This window comes from Lissotriton helveticus, chromosome 7 (assembly GCF_964261635.1).
Source record: "Lissotriton helveticus chromosome 7, aLisHel1.1, whole genome shotgun sequence".
NCBI lineage: Eukaryota > Metazoa > Chordata > Amphibia > Caudata > Salamandridae > Lissotriton > Lissotriton helveticus.
Window position 1 is genome coordinate 1,658,840,362 of NC_136068.1, and position 15,408 is coordinate 1,658,855,769.

A 15,408-nucleotide genomic window follows, 5' to 3' on the forward strand; every position below is an offset into this window, starting at 1 on the left:
TTTTTTTGAACTGATGAACAGAGAAAAGAAATTTAGTTCCTGAGCGAAGAGACCTAGAAGCAGTGTAGTTGTTGAATTTCCTTGCAAAATAAATGGGGCCCTTGCCATTCATGGCCTTGTGGACGATGCAACAGATTTTAAACTTGATTTGTTTGTGAACAAGGAGCAAGTGAAGCTGTTGTAGGAGGGTAAGGGAAGCCATTCTGGGTGGAGTATTCGAGACTAGGCGCGCCGCAGTGTTTTGGTCTACCTGCAATCTGCTCAACAAAGCCTCATTAGCTGAGACCAGGAGGGCGTTGCAGTAGTCTAAGCGGCTTAGTACCAATGCCAGAATAAGAGTTTAAAGACTCGCCATAACAGTCCATTCACATAGAAACAGGAGCCAGCAGTGTGGGTCCCCTGTTCTTTCATGGTCCGAGCCTGGTCTATGCATATGCCAAGATTCTTGACAACAGTCTTGGGTACAGGCTAGATCTCCTGGCTACCAATCTGGTGAGCACAACAGTGGTGCATCTCCGAAGAGCATGATCTGGGTCTTCCCTGCGTTAAGCTACAGGAAATTACTCCTCATCCAGTTTAATATGGCTATTATACCTTTAGAGAAGGTGGACTAGGCCCTAAGAGGGGATTTATATAAACAAAAATAAAAGTTGAGTATCATCAGCATATGAAATCAGTGTGAAACCTAATTTCCTAAGTAGGTCTGCCAGGGGAGCAGCATTAATGTTGATCAAAGTGGGGCTAAGACCAGAGCCCTGGGGTACTCTCTTGGTCAGATCCATGATCTTTGAATGAAAAGGACATGGGTTAATGGTCTAGAAGCGGAGGGAGAGGAAGCTCACCGTCCACTGAAAAGCCAATACTCGGAGTCCAATTTCCTTCAGTCTCCTGAGCAAGATCTGGTGGGAGACCATGTTGAATGCTGCCGAAAGGTCAAGCAGCATGAGTAATAATAATTGTCCGCTGCCAAGGGATATAGCCTAATGTTGTCCATGACGGCAATCAAGGCTGACTCAGTGCTATGCCTGGGCATGAATCCAGATTGAGAAGGATCAAGGCTTCTGGTAGTTTAGACATGGTCAGACAGATGTTTATTAATGTGTTTTTCCAGTAACTTGCTCAGGAGTGGTAGTAGAGCAATAGGTCGGAATTTGGACAAGTCATCCATATGAATGACCTGTGCCGCCTTCTATTCAGTGGTGAGCTATCCCTCTCTTACAGAGAGAATGAGAAGCGAACATATGGGTGTGGAAAGTTGTTTGGAATGTAGAGTAGACATTTAAGCTGGATTGATATCCAGGGGACAGCCTGAGTTTACTGTAAGTAGCAGTGATTCCACATTGTCGTAAGTAAGGGGGAGGGGGATTTTTCAACAGCTGTGCCTTAGTGAGTGTGGGTGGGCTTTAAGATGTACGAACCTGCTGAGAACTCCGAGCTGAGGGGATTTTATCATAGATCAGCTCAATTTTCTGTGTAAAATGCATTGCTATTTTATCACAGAGTACTTGAGAGGGGGCATCCTCATTGCCGCAAACGTTTGGGTTGGTGAAGGATGATCATCATTGCATTGTAAGAAGCTGCGTTACTGGTTAAGGCAGGTGAAACCGTACTCAAGCAGAAACCACAATCCTAGTCAGGGTGCAGTCACAAGTAAGCCCTAAATTAACCTGTGCTCTACCATCTATTAGCTTGACACAGGGTAGTTAGGCTTAATGTGGAAGCAATGTGTAAAGTAGTTATGCAGATTTTCAAACAGTAATAAAGTTAAACACCACACAAGAAAAATCCCACACCAATTTAGAAAACCAGAATAGAATGTAATAAATACTTCAAGACCAAAACAACAAAGATCATATAAGTAGAACCAGAGATATAGTTTTGAATTTTAAATGAACATAGCACCAAAAAGGACAAAGTGGCAACTGTAGTTATCTGGTCATGCCAGACCAGGGAAAAGTCTTGAATTCAGGCCAACCAAGATGGAGCATGGGCTGGCTACAGGGACTCAGGCCTGCTGAATAAAAGTACCTCAAATCCTGATTGTAGAGTATTGCAAGATCCCTTGCCGAGGATGGAAGGCCCTAGTCAGGAAATTAATTGTGCTGGGTTAGTTCTGGGAGACTGCGATGCAAGGTTCTGCGATGCCAGCTGTTAGGGTCCAAGTGTTTGGTTCAAGATGGAGGAAGCCTGTTCTCTCTCAGAGGCTTCTGATGGGAAGGCTAGTCAACTAGCCCTTACAGTTGCTCTGATGTTCATTGGTTCAAGATTCAAGTCCAGTGCTTCTTACTCCGGCAAGAGAGCAGCAGAGTGGCAGTCCTTTTTTCAGCAAAGCAGCACAGCAGTCCTTCTTCTGAGTCTTTCACAGGTCCAGTTATGTCCTAAAAATGTAGGCACTGAGGTGCACAATTATATACCTGGTGCCAACTTTGAAGTAGGACAAGCTTCTTGAGGATTCACGTGCCCCTGCCCCCCGCGCGCACCTTCAGAGGTGCTTGGAATCTTCTGCCTCCTAGCCCTGGCCCCAGATTGTCTGGGTCTCAATATAGTGTCAAACCCCTTGGTGAGAATGCTCAGGTAGGGCTTTTGTGGCCCTAAGTTGGCAGGGTATGCCCAGATGTGGGTCCCTTGCTCACTTTGCCACTGGATTCAAGCTAGCCTGGCTGATGACGGTTGATTAGCCAGAAACCGGTCCCATGATGCTTGTTTCCGGTCCAGGGAAGACATGGCTTGGCAGTTCGGGCTGGACTGTTTCCATGAGGCACGGGGTCAGACTGATTTGCATATGGCCATGTCTGAACTAGGGTGGCGGAGTGAGCTAAAGAATGATGATGGATTAAACCCAGATCAGTTGACTTGGTGTGAGTGCTTGCAATATTCAACACTCCGTCCATCATCCCCTCTGGTTTTGCATGTGTAGTAGGTGACAGCTCCTCCTTCCCATTAGCTCAGAGTGGCCCATCCTGGCAATACAGAACTTTGCTTTTTTTCACTGTCTTGGAGCAATAAACAAAGACCAACTACTAAGTACAACTAGTCATGTGACCCAGGATCCAGGCAGAAGACACCAAATGGTTGGTATTTTCAGAATTGTGACAAAAATTCTGACTTTACCATAAAAGAGGGCTTTTAATTATAATTCTTTAGACACCTAACTCGACCTGCTCCCAAATTAAAGTTATCGCTTATTTAGGTGAACCAATGTTATCCTACGTGAGGGTTATTCCTTGCAGTAGTGAAAAACAAATATTGGTATTTTTCACTACCAGGAAATATAAAACTTAAAAGTACATGTACAAATTTTTAAAAACACCTCACCCTTCACTCTGGGTTGTTTTTGGCCTAGCTAAGGAGTGACTTATATGTATTAAAAAGAAAGGCCAGTAAACAAAACAAGAGTATTCCAAGGCAGTTAGGGACCACCGGTAAGGAGCAAACAAACGACTTCACTTAAGGCGTTTTTTAAGAAATCCCTCACTCACCACCTAGTGATGACATGCTTCATCATCGGGCCCCACAGAAGGGACCTAGCATCCCTTCTGTGTGCTACAATGCCAGATCTACTGCGGAGGGGGTTGGTGGGTAAGGACGGTGCTGTGCAAAGAATTTTAAGTGAGTGGTGTGAGGTTAAAAAAAGTCTGTAGTGTATCAAAATTAATTGTATTAGGATCACTAGGGACTTATAAATAAAATCATGTGTAGGAAATATGTCCACAATTATTTAAGTGGTAGTTTCCTAAGTCAGTCGACATGTTTCAGCCACGAAACGGTGTAAATTTACCTGGCATTCTTCAGGACTTGGTGTAGATAAACTCTGGCGGTATGGACTCTCTAAGGCCCACCCTTACCTAGGGACGTGAAAGTGAAAATTGAATAGTGAAAAAAGTGCAAGAAAATTAGAAAGAAAAACTGTCTTTCTAATAACTCCTGGTTTAGGAGGCTTCCGAATTTTCGGTTTCTGCACTTTTATAGTGTGATGATTTCACACCATGGGTCACAGGAGGGGGGTGGAAGCGTCATTGGCACACCGCCCTCGACGCTCGGCACCCGTGGTATACCTATAGCGACCCTCTGCTGGACCCCGAGGGCGCCGAGCGTCATAAATTTTGTCCGGATGTATTTCATTTCCATAGCTTGCCCAAATCAAGCTTTTACATGCTTCTTCCAATGCATTTTTTAAATTCACCATTCCCCCTTTGGACGTTTATTTCAGACAAGACTAAGTTGGCCAATGAACCCTCAGCAGCTGACTGCAGTTTGTGGCAACAAATGCTGCAGGCCTAGTGAATGTCTGCTTTATCAGCGAAAACTCCAGCCTAATTTGGGCAGGCGATGCTGATCTTGATAGCTGGAAAATGTGTTTATTGGTCTTAATACAATTTTGTCCAGGAGGTTTCCCTCCACACCATCATTATTTCTGTCGTGTATAAGATTGCAGTTAACAATTTTGCCTTCATTACATCAGCCATTGGCTGAAGATTTTGCCCCCGGGTGGGTTTTGCTAGTGTTGTAAAGACATGGTTAAGTACTTATGCTTTTGCTTTGATCGCCCCTCTTTGGGGTGCAAACTTAGCCCTGGAGTCTATCTTAACATCTACATATATATATTCGGGAAAGGTTGATGGAATACAATTTTGGCTTGGTTGAGCCATGGAGCAACGCACAGCTAATCAAGCGCGCCATTACTACCCGGCAAAGGACCACATGAGAAGGAGATGAATACTATAGGGTAGCGGCTGCCACCTGGGACCAGCCTCAGGTATTAGCCCCCAGCGAACTCGAAAATAGGAAGCAGGGGATTGCGGACTAAGACAACACCCACTGGAGGATAATCAAGTAAGGCTGACTTCAGGAACCACAATGCCTTGCATCGCAGTCATCGCGGAATCCACCGAAGGGTTAAATTGATTCAAAAACGGCATTCGCGTTGTTTCCTGAGAGTGCAGACCACAAGTTGTTTTAAAATGCTCGTCCTCCTTTGAGAAAGGCCGAAGTTAAGGCCGAAATGCATTAGGACTGTTGGAGTGCATTTAAAATAAAGAACGTTATCTGTCTCCGCGATGTGTGCGGCTCATTCTTTCCGTTCGGGAAAGGTTGATGAAATACAATTTTGGCTTGGTTCAGCCACGGAGCAACGCACAGCTAATCAAGCGCGCCATTACTACCCGGCAAAGGACCACAGGAGAAGGAGATATATATATATATATATATATATATATATATATATATATATATATATCTCTGACGAAGGACTCCAGGTCCGAAACGCGTCTGTTTTGTCTGTCCGAGGCTAATTAAAATATTCGCTGCATATACCTCCGTGAGTGCGTTATCGTTTGTGGTGAAAGATAAATGATTGGAGCTGCTATATATATATATATATATATATATATATATATATATATATATATATATATATCTCAGAGGTCTCCTCAAATTACAGCTTCTTTGAGATGCCATCTACATTGATTTAAAATGCAGCGGTAAAGCGAGATGAATTACATTTTTTGGCAATTTATTTCCAGCCCTATGTCCTCTGCATATGATTATACGCAATCCAGTAATCTCTGCAAGTTCGTTTTGGGGTTACTAAACAATAGCAGGTGATCTGCTTACAAAATGTTCAACAATGGCAAAGCACAGGTCTAGCTTAGTGCCTGTGGCTTTTATTCTACTGAGAATTCGAGCCACTGCCATATGATTGGTTAATGTGCCTTGGCTCTTATTGAGTGGAAGTTTGCTTGTGTCTGATGCCCAAGCTTCTAGTTCATTAAGCAGCAGAGTGGAAAAGTACCCGAGAACCGCATCCAGTGACGCAATTAGGTGGTAGTTGCTTGGTGAAGATGCAGCACCTCACTTAAAGATCGGGTGATTGATCTAACCATATCAAATTTCCAGGATAATTCCTTCTGAAAAGGTGGTATTGAACATCATGGCCAGGAAGCTGGCCCACTGCATAGTGGAATGCTTAAGGAGCTAGGTCAAACCAAGATTTTTTGATGATCTTAATCATCTCTGCGTATATGCTAAGTGAGCGGAGCAATTGGTGGTCTAGTTTTCACCCTGAGCTGATCAAGCCCAGTTGCAACCTGGGAGCTGACTTTAAAGTGGGGCTTCAAGTGTTTGACCTAGTTGCCCTCACTTATATTTGAATTGTGGCCTGCCCTTGGGCCTTTTTCGATGTTATTAATAAGTTTCCAAAATTCTTTTGAGTCATTTGACTTTGAGGCATTTAGTAATTGAACCCTGTTAGAAATGAAATCTCTGGTTGGCTGAGGCTTGCGCCAATGCCAGGCAGAGACTACCACTCTAGTTAGGGCAAGGGATTTACACTCCAAAAATAACCCCTGCTCACCCCCTTGGTAGCATGGCACGAGCAGTAAGGATTATCCCGGAGGCAATGTGTAAAGCATATGCGCACGAACACAACAGCAACACCATCCCAGGCATACTACAAAAGGAACTCCACACAAGGTTATATCAAAAATAGCCTTTGTATTCTCAAAAGAAAACACATTAGAATAGTAAACACATTATGTACACTGTGCCAACTGGCACGGGCAATATTTACAAGGGATTTTGTACACCTGACAGGGCCACATGGGCCACTGTCAGAACCACCACAAAGTGAACTAGGTGAAAGTAAAAAAGATCATAACACGTACAACCAGTCAACACTGGTAATCACTGTACTTTGCATCAGTCTGTGACATAAACTACATTATGCACAGTATCCCACAAGTCTAAATACATTAGACCATAACCACCTAAGTAAAAATTACACTAGGGGCGTAAATCACACAGGGAAGTATAATCTCCCTAACAAAAACCAAAATTGGTAAAACAACCTCCTAATCATAAACCATATTTAGAGGTATCAAATAGGGTGCGCAAAACATAATATACACAATACATTTCTAGCACCCAAAAAAGCATTTAGCACATGAATCGCATTAAGGCCTGGTGCCGTATAAAAGTAACCATCTCCCGGGCCAACTGACCATCTAAAAAGGGGGCTCAAACGCCCTATGTCCATAAAGGCAGGGCTGCTGCCTAAGCAGCGAAAGTCAAGGTGGCGCCACTGCGCAAAGCCTAAACGTTGCAGCTGCCCACTACTTGCTGGGCAGCTGAGAACAACAACATGGGGCTTAAGTTCTGCAGCTGGCACTAAGTGCTGCGCAGCTGTGGAAGGCGGGGCGCCTCTATGCCACTTCGGTCCCTCTCAGGGACTCTCAAATTGCGCCTAAACGGTGCAGCTGCCCACTACTTGCACGGCAGCTGTAGAGTAGTAAATGCATGGGCTCTCACTGGCCCTTAGGAATAAATGCGCCACACGTTGGAGCCCTCTAGGCTCTAGAACAAATACCGAGGGGCGTTGGAGCCACACGGGCACAGTAAATAATGTACCCCTGAGAGCCATCTAGGCTTTAAAGGTAATGGGGCCAAACTGTGGAAAGAACACGGACCTCTAAAAGAAATATAGCCCAGGCTGGAGCCATCTAGGCTCAGGAACCAATGATGCACCCGTTGGAGCCCTTTAGGGTCTGGAAATCAATTGTACCCCCTATGCAATGAGCATGGGCCCCTCTGGTCCCAGGTCAACAATTATGGCCAGGGTAGAGCCACACTCTGAACAAAATACTTTCATCACCGTTGGAACGGCCCGCTGCCAAGTGGGGCCACTCGGGACCAAACAGGGACAACCCCCTCCTTACCGGGCTCCGCTCTCTTGCCGGTGCCATCTCCTCTCTGGGGCCGGCGGGCTGGATTCGGGATACGGGGTCTCCCCTCACTCATGGGAGCACCGCTGTACTCAACACCTCGCTCCAGGCTGAGGCGCATCTGGCGCGTCTTCACCTGGTTCCCCCTTCCCGGGACCGGGACTTGGACTTGGAGATAGAGCCTGCGAGGCTCTGCGCGGCTTCTCCCAATCACAGCGCAGCGGCGGGCGCAGGACTTCCCTTCCAAACCGGAAGTCCCGCCTGCCGTCAGGCACTACGGTGCCTGACCTCCTGTGTGCCCGCGGCTGCGGTGCGGCTGCGGTGGTGAACTTCATCGGGGGCACAACGAAGGGTAGCCTCCCTCGAGATAAAAAAAATGAAAGAGCGGGATGGGCACCCGCAAAGAGGCGCAAATTAGCGGGATGGGCACCCGTGTTAATCAGAAGATAAAACGAAGACGCAGGGTGGGCACCTGCGCACTGGCACAATTAACCAAATGAGCAGGGTGGGCACCCGCAGGGAAATAATATACATAAGAAATTTCGGGGGAATCCCTACGCCTGGCTTCCCTCAGGGCAAAGGGGCAGCTCAGCACTGCCAAGCTCCAGGGCTCCAGGGCTCCTGTTGGAGCAAAATCTCAGCGCTCCCAGGGTGCACAAAGGCAGCATCAATTCCTTGGGCAAAGAAAAGAGGAGCAGGAGGTCCCAGAAGTCCTGGGCATCAGGAGGGGCAAAGAAATGGAGCAACCAGCTCCTCAGTAAGGGAAACGCCTCCAGGGGCTGGGCAGGGTCTAGGGAGGCAAGACTTCCCTTGGGCCCCAGCAGCAGCACGCCCCTGGTAGACTCAAGTATAAGATTATTCTACATGGGGTCACAGCCCCTTTTTATACACACATTTCCTTTGTTTCCAAAGGTGCAGGCAAGGGGAGAACCAGATGCAACTGGTTCTGGAGCACTGTGTTTTGCTCAGCTCCCCTCTCTATTCACAGGACAGGCCAGGGACATCAGACACACCAAAGGGGGTGGAGCCAGCATTGTGGAGGGAAGGCCCAGCCCTATTCAGGTCCTAGGTGCAACTCCTCCCTTCCATCAACATGCAGATCTCCCTATTCACCACCGGGCAGACCCATCCTGACTCCTGGAGCCAAGCACACCAGCCAGCTCCTGTCAATCACAAGCCAGTCAGTTAATTCACATTCACTGCACACAGAAATGCCAACTTCTAAAAGTGGCACTTCTACACTAGACTTATTAAATCTGCGCACATCGTCACGCAGCATTTAATCTCACGAGTTCGCACATACCAAACTCGCCCCTGCACTCCTCTCGCATCAGGAACTATCATGGACACTCATATCCCCCATGCATTCCTATGGGAGGGCAGGCCAATCTTATCACTTTATACTGAGCCACAGTGCTAAAGTGTGCAGACACCAGAAATTAACTAACATCATGTCATATTAACAGGCAGAAAGTTCAGGGGTGAACCTGCCAAAAGGGCCAAGTCCAACAAGCCCCCAGCACCTCTTGTTTGTCTCTTTTGTAAGACCACGTCTCTCTTTTCAATATTCTACTCTCATTTCACAGGCCCCTAGTAAATTACCATCCTCAGTGGATCGCCGTATTTGCCTACGCAGTCTGTCTACTTTGGCTCTTCTCAAGTGAACAAACTGTGAGGACTGTGGTCTTATGGCACCCAAGCTGCGCTCCCTTGTTCACACTGCTAGCTAGATTTGTCAATTTGTATGCGAAAGCTTTCCATACTAATACTAGGTTGGAATTTTCTGCGGCTGGTTTTTCTGCCTAGTCTAGGAAGGAAACCGACTTGCTGGCGTGGTATCGCCAGGCTTGCGGACATTAAGGGCAAGGAGACCGATATTTTCACATACTTTGGAAACATGTTTCCCCAGTCTTATCTTTCTGTTTGTAATGTATCATTCTGTGATCTGGGAGGGTTCATACTGCCTGTACGTGCTCCTCATTTGGATAGTGGAATAGATTGAAGTTTACCCGGAGACTAGCCAATATGATGGGGGAAGACACATTTTTTAGCTGAAGCAAGTGTGATGCCAGCTCGTCTGCAAGTATAGATTTGAGATCTATAATGGCTGAGCTTTTGGTTGCCTCTTTTTTTGAGTATCTAGGCCTGGCAGCCCTCTTTATTTTGCAGGGATCCTCTGATTGCCAGTAAAAGCCAATCTGCCTTTACTGAGGCCAGTTCGATGGACATAGAGATGCCCTCCATGTCTAATGATGAGTGCCCTACTGTTGCAGTGGGCTCAACGTTGGGCGCATTGGTTACAAGCACAGGTTTGGTCAGCCGGGAGCTATCTCCCAGAGGGACCTCCACCTCATCCTCTCCACCCTCGCATGTCAACATCGGGGGGGGGGGTACATGTGCAGGGCCTGTAAGCATGGGGCAGGCTTTATTTCTGCCATTACTTGCGCAGTTCTGCTTTTTGTTTATCATCCGGTGGGTGCATGTTGTGTCGCCTCTCCTCTACCTGCGTATCGGGTGAGGAGAGGGGGTGGGGGATGAGCAAGCTGGAGGCTGCTCAACTTTATAGTTTTAGGATTCGATGGGGTTTCTTCGGCAATCGAATAAACTATGATCTCCTTTTTCCTGTGTACCACCTCACTCCTCCAGGTTTTTCTGCCTCACTTTTCCTTATGTGGAGGACAGGGGCACGAGCACACTAATGGTGCCACCTCACCTTTCCTGAGTGTCACTTCCCTCCTTGTATGTTGTGGGGGGGGGAAAGGGGGAGGGAAACCCATGCATACAAAAGGGATGGACGAAGTCTATGTAATCTTGTTTAGCTCTCCGTGGCTTCCCCTGGTTCCTTGAGTGGCTTGTTGCAACAACAAAAAAGGTGGGGGGGGTGTCTTCCTGGTCGCAAGACCTAAGTAGGTTACCTGTATGCAGCTATCAAGCTATGCATGACTGTAGTCTTTCACACACAGCCTGCAGATGTGAGCATAAGCTTGTGCACATGTGTTCATGTAGAAGCAGCCCTGTAGCGCTATTTTCTAACCACCATCAGAGATGTTTCGAGACACCAGAAGTGGCATGTAGCATGGCTAGTTTTCCAGAAGAATGCAGGGTTTTCCATGCAGCTTCCCAGTATTGCTTCAGATGTGGGCCCAGCCGCCAGTGTGGATCAGGTCACTGTCACGTTGGGTGCATCTCAAACATAGGGAGACTCATGTCACCCAAATATTTCGATATCAGTGCCTCAGGCAATTCCCATGGGTGCATTCCAAGTCTACTCTTCAGGAAGTTTAATAGTTGAGTAGATCTCTGTAGTTGGGAGGCTGTCAGGGTAAATTCAGATTGTAGGTTCTGAAATGGTTTCACTGTGCTGTCTGGCGGTAGCTGATATGGCATGTGAAGCCTCTCACAGCCCCAAGAGAGCTCCATGCACCTGAATTCAGGGACCAAGTCAGGACAGGGGCTCACTGCTAATAACCGGAAGGAATGGCTCCCCTTTATGACCTTGCAGAGGCGGCACTGAACAAGGTGGCCTCCATGGTGCAGACAGCCTGCTCACGCTGGTCCTCTGGATCCTGACAATGCCTATTAGTCTCTTCTGGCCATGGACAGGTTTTTTTTTTCTGTGTTTATGCACCGCAGTCACTGTCACCAGTTACATTTAACTCGGCCCTCAGGGGATGCAGACCAGCTGGTGGATGGGTCGGAGGAAAGTGGCGTGGAAGAGTGGGGTCCACCAGCCCAGGCCTTTAGTGTTGCGTGCCCCTTAATACCAGTTTGCTTGGTCTTTGCTTATGTGGCATTTGATTCAGCAACAGTTGCGGCTGGCATGACTCATGGGTGGTGAGGCGGGGTTCGGCGCGAGGTAGCACAATGAATCGCAAAACCTTTAAGAAAAAATGACACTTACCTGGCCGCCATCCCGCCGCCACGTCTCTGCTCCTTACTCCTGCTCTTGCCTCTTGGCGCGGGACAGGAAGCCAGGAAGAACAGCAAGGCTCCCCTGACCAATCACAATGCTTCAATGCAGCATTGTGATTGGTTTTGAGCGTTCTGGTTGGATGCTCAACCAGGGAATAGGAGCCTGGGATTGTTCTCCATGCAGACTGTAATGCATCCCGCAGGAAGTATGGGGAAAGTGTGCATGACTGGTTAGTGCGGCCTGAGAGGGCGGACTAAACATTAATTGCGCACTAAGGAGTCGGCAAAACACTCCTCCCCTGCTCCATGAGCAGAGTAGCGAGCCGCACACCCGCCTGCAAAGGAAGGAAACATAAAATGATAATAACTAAAAGTTATTATCATTTTATATTTCTTTTCCTTTACACTCCTCAAAGCAGTGGGGCGCCGCTCCTCCGCCATAGTGGAGGAGCCACCACTGTTCATCAATCGTGCCCCCCACCCCTCCTCAGGCCAGTGTTTGGCCTTGAGTCAGGCAGGGTCGGACTGGCCTGTATGGCAATCAAGCAGTGCCAGAATGTTTGGTCTGAGAGGCCGGTGTGTGGACCTTTTTTTCTATGGTTAAGGGCCTGTTTTATTGTCTGGTGGGCCCGTTTTTCACTGTTTATTTCTCTGCTATTACCATAAACATTGCCTGTAGCAAGCATAAATGCGTACTGTCTCCCATAACTTGCAAAAAGCTTAAATAACATGTCTTTACAAGTTGAAAAATGCCCTACTTGCAAATATGGGCCACTTTTTTCAGCTATCTGATTCACTAATGGAGGGGCATGTTTCAACCTAGAGTGAAGGATCCAGCGACCTCGAATGTCTTTAGCTACAAACTCGCTGCTGTGGGAACTTTTATTGCGTCATTGCTTCTTCCTTAAAAGCGTGTTGGATTTAAAAAAAATGAAAAATACTTGCACATTGTGCAATGTAAGGCGTCTATTTCAAAACGTGGTTCAATTTTTTAACAAGCTTTCTGCAGTCAGATTTAGGAAATGCAGATAATGCAGAAGTGAAAGACAATTAACTGCCAGGGCACGCTCATTGCTCACGCCTAAAACAGAAAGCGATTCTGCACAAAAATGTGAAATTAATAAAAATTGGGCAAATTACCTAAAATGCTCATTCTACAAGCTGCAGTCTAGACATGTTTCTCCTAAGAATACTGTATCCACCTGGAAGATTTCGTCAGCATTATTTGCTGTTATATGTAAATGCATAGCAGATGCATATTTATCACGATAGGCCAGTTGCAGGATTACCTGTCCCTCTCTTTTCTATAGCCTGAACCAGCAATGTGAAAAATAATGTTCAGATTACTTAACAGGAATCTCAATTACATTGTCTCTTCCTCATCTCTACCCTTAGATCCCACTCCCTTCTCAGAGGACTAATGTAAGTGACTGGCTCACTGAGAACTTCTTTACAAAGTAGGCCACAAGAATGGATCAAAGCTAGCCACCTAAGGACGATCAGAGGGAGAGAGGAAGGACCAAGACAAGACATTGAATCCTGAGTGAAAATGTAGTGCTCTGCCACGTAGAACATTACTGGTAACCCCTCCATCTTAAAGGGATGAGTGTTTAATGATTACACGACATGGCACTTCCAAGATATTAAATAAAAGTATGTATCTCTAGTGAGAGCTATCATGATATTTAACTGTGCTTGTAAAAGCTGTTTTCTTACAGAAATGGCCTGATTGCTATTAAAAACGAATATTCACAATTTCAGCTTGGAAGATGTAGTTGTAGTGGTGAAACGCCTATACTGGAAGATAACTTTAAAATCATTCATTGTACTGACTGGATGTCTGCCAGTAATAAACCGGTTCTTTTAGTCTGTGTTCCCTCCAGTAGCAGTAATTTGCATCCTGATGAAACATGGAAATGTAATAGGAGACAGTAAACCTGCTTCTGAGATCAGGTAGACTTGGGGGTGCAAAACAATGAGCAATTAAATGGGATGTGCTCTTTGGGTGTGGAAATTATCAGGTGATATTAGAAAGGGTGAGAAAGCTTTCTTGTACATCTCCCCCAAAGCATGGAATGACCTCCAACACCAGCATCTCTACATCACTTCTTGAGTTCCTCAAGAAGCTTAAGACCTGACTCCTCAAATAATCTCACCTGGGAGATAGTCGCCTACTCACATGCGAAGCGCCTTAATATACTCACAGACTATTAGCTATACAAATTGGCACAACATTACAAGGGAGCAGAGCTGAGCCCTTGCTTTTGACCTGAAGATACCAGTTACAGCCAGTTGTGGAAGAAGTATTTAATCTGGAAAAGAGGGTGATTGCTCATTCTATAAGGACTGAATCTTGGAGGGGGCTGGAAGGTCCAGAGAAGTGTTGCTGACTTTTGAGATTTGAAGCAAAGACTTCTGGGGCTTTTTTTGTAAAGTATCACACTTTCCCAGAAGCTGGATAAGTCTAATGTACAGTCAACCATCAAATGCTTAGGAACAGGTGACTGTAAGAAACTGGGTTATTAGTTGTGCAGGATGTGAGGCCTGTGTAAGCAGTACACCCACAATTGTTTCTTTACTGTGAACCAAGCACCCCATTGTAACACTTGACTCTCTCAGGGTACAAAGCAGAGCAATCCAAAGTCTACTCGGGGGGAAGTGGTGTGCGATAGAGTTAGAAATGGAATTTCTGGTTGGCTAGGGCATGTGCCTAAGCCAGACAGAAACCATCACTCTAGTCGGGGCAAGGGAGTTACACGCTGAAGATAACCCCTGCTCACCCCCTTGGTAGCTTCTCATGAGCAGTCAGACTTATCCCAGAGACAATGTGTAAAGCATTTGCGCACCACACTCGCACAGCAGTGACACACTAGGCACACCACAAAAGAAGCTCCACACAAGGTTATATCAAAAATAGCCTTTGTATTACTCATAAAACACATTAGAACGTAATCACATATATACATTGCGCCCGCCACCTGGCACTTAGTATGATTTTACAGGGGATTATCTACACACAGGGCCTATCGGGCCACTGTCAACTCCATCATAATTCACAGTTAGTGAAAACCACCAGTAACCACTGGTAAGGGTATACTCAGCACAAACCTATTAGGCATAAACCAACAGTAGTAGTGCACATAGTGTAGTCACAAACCTCACAGTTGTCCCCACCCAGTAACCAATGGTAGGAGTACACTTAGTATAGCTTTTGAGGCATACATCCTAAGTAACCACAGTGCCACATTTTTACAACCCCTGTAATGTAATGTAATGTAATTTATTTTTGTAAAGCGCAACTTACACTCCACGGAGCATCTTGGCGCTGACCATTGTGTCTAGAAGGTGTATGGCCAGGGAACTAGTCGTACGCCAGTGTGACAGAGTGATGATTTCTAGGGAGATAGTTTAGATCAGGGCCAGGCATGCTGAGTCAGTGAGTTTAAAAATCCGTGTTTTTAGAGCCTTTCTAAAAAGGTTCTCTGTCGGGATCTGGCGTAGTTGCAGAGGTAGTTTGTTCCAGGCCTTGGCGCCCAGCACTCCAAGGGTTTTGCCTCCTTTCGTAGCTAGTCTAAATTTGGGGCTAACCAGCAAGTTAAGTTTGGAGGATCTGAGTGATCGGGAGGGCACATATCTTCCAAACCTTTTAGACAGGTAGGTGGGGCCCAGCTGGTAGTAGGCTCTAAAGGGGATCACCAAGATTTTGAATAGTATCCTTTTGTGGATGGGCAGCCAGTGTAAGGTCTTCAAGGCTGCAGATGCAGACGACTTCCTAGGC

At 46.4% G+C, this 15,408-nt stretch overlaps 1 protein-coding gene across 7 annotated transcripts in view; it reads left to right on the forward strand.

The window, feature by feature from the left end:
- The window catches only part of LOC144770644 (B-cell receptor CD22-like), a 681,379-nt gene that overhangs the window by 134,648 nt on the left and 531,323 nt on the right, over positions 1-15,408 (forward strand). For 2 of the 7 annotated variants that reach the window (XM_078655344.1, XM_078655345.1), the window contains exon 2: positions 13,026-13,283. The exons of the other annotated variants lie outside the window; for them this stretch is intronic. The gene's annotated coding sequence lies outside the window, so the exon portion shown is untranslated. The remainder of the gene's footprint in view (positions 1-13,025; positions 13,284-15,408) is intronic. 7 annotated transcript variants of the gene reach the window in all.